Raw genomic sequence first — 1,890 nt, 5'->3', positions numbered from 1 at the left:
GAGGCATGTTAAAAAAATTAACTTGCTCCACGCAGCACTATACTTGATATAATTAATCTAATGAAAACATCCACATAGCATTGTACTTAACAGATTAGTCTAATGAAATTATCATTAGCATGACTGTACTTATTGGAATAAATCTAATGAAATGCTCCTTGACAGACTTACCACAGGTCTAGTTTGTTAGGACCTCCTTGTAGATGATGTTCTTGGTATATGTCCCACAATCTACGGTAGGGTTCTTTCTTACACCCTTCCTCAACTTTTTCCTCTCATCGATGTTTGGGATGACAAGAATCTTTATGCTCGATCAGGCTATCGCTCTAGATAGAGCAACATATAGTTGGCCATGAGAGAACACTGGTTCAGGTAAGTATACACCAACATTGGGAATAGTCTGACCCTGTGCTTTGTTAACCATCACTGCAAAGCTAAGTCGTACAAGAAACTGCTTTCTTTTGAATTGGAAAGGGAACATCTCTTCATCAGAGGGACATAGAGGTATACGCGGTAGGAAAATCCATTTTCCAACGTGTTGACCCAGTACTATTTCTGCGTCAATGCTATTTCTTTGGAAGCCACGAACGACCAGCCTGGTGCCATTGCAAAGTCCATTTGCAGGATCTATATTCCATAGCAATATAACAAGGCATCCAATCTTGAGCTTCAAAACATGTGGTGGTAGCCCATTAGGCGTCAGTGTGTTTAGGAACTCAGGTGGGTAGTAGTTATGGGGATCATCCATGGCGCTATCGAAACTATGGTACACCATATGCTCCCCTTGAAAATGATCAATCATCTGAACATTTATCATATCCACCCAGTCGTTCCGCGTTGATAGTATCACCCTTGAAGTGATGTAGGTCGAATCAGACATATTTTTGTTGAGATTTGGGAAAATGAAGTCTATTAGGTTGTCAAGATCACTGTCACTCCCACTATAAGGCACACATACCTCGTCAGGAAGACGGATGTCGCCGTCACTATTTGTGTCCCCAGTTCCACCGCCTACGCGCAGCAAATACTTCGCAAACCAAGGGTCGTTTTTTGCCCTCATATTGTTAACAAGCTTTAAGTGGGACATGGACTCCCATAGGTAAGACATCCGTAGTGAAGAAGCGACCACTTGAGCCCTTGACCCTTTACGAACAACAGGCAAGACCTGTCTGAAATCCCCACCGAAGACAATGGTTTTACCACCGAATGACAGTCCGAGTCGACCCATTATATCGCGCATGCTATTGTCCAGTGCCTCCACAGCTTGTCTCTTAGTCATAGAAGCCTCGTCCCAGATAATGAGAGATGCTTTCCGTAGCAACTCTGCGGTTCCACTCTGCTTTGTGAAGCTACATACAGCGCCATCGTCAATAGTGAGAGGTATCTTAAAGCGTGAATGGGCGGTTCTTCCTCTAGGCATTATGGAAGCTGCAATGCTAGATGTAGTTGTTGCCACAACAATCTTGCCCTGGCCACGTAGCGTCGCGAGCAGCACTCTATATAGATAAGTCTTCCCGGTGCCACCAGGTCCATCCATAAAGAACAATCCACCCTGATCAGTGTCAATGGCAAACAAAATCTTATCATAGGCGGCCCTCTGTTCCTTGTTAAGAGAGTCTTTCAGAGCCACATCTCCTGCTGCCAGTTCGATAATTTCCTCCTTGTAAACCTCCCTAGCAGTACCAATAGCATCGTCATACGCGTCCATGATAGGAGGAAGAGGGAATGTCTTTATGTCCTTTTCCATTGACTGCAGCATGTTCCAAATGTCAATCAATACCATCTGCTCAACATGAGTTTTGCACTGACTCCTATGTTGATAATCCTCGAACATAGAATCTAGGTGTTTCTGCCAGAGTACCGCCACATCGCTTAGCTCACAGTACACCA

Source organism: Zea mays, chromosome 4 (assembly GCF_902167145.1).
Source record: "Zea mays cultivar B73 chromosome 4, Zm-B73-REFERENCE-NAM-5.0, whole genome shotgun sequence".
NCBI lineage: Eukaryota > Viridiplantae > Streptophyta > Magnoliopsida > Poales > Poaceae > Zea > Zea mays.
Note: the sequence above shows the minus strand (reverse complement) of the source record.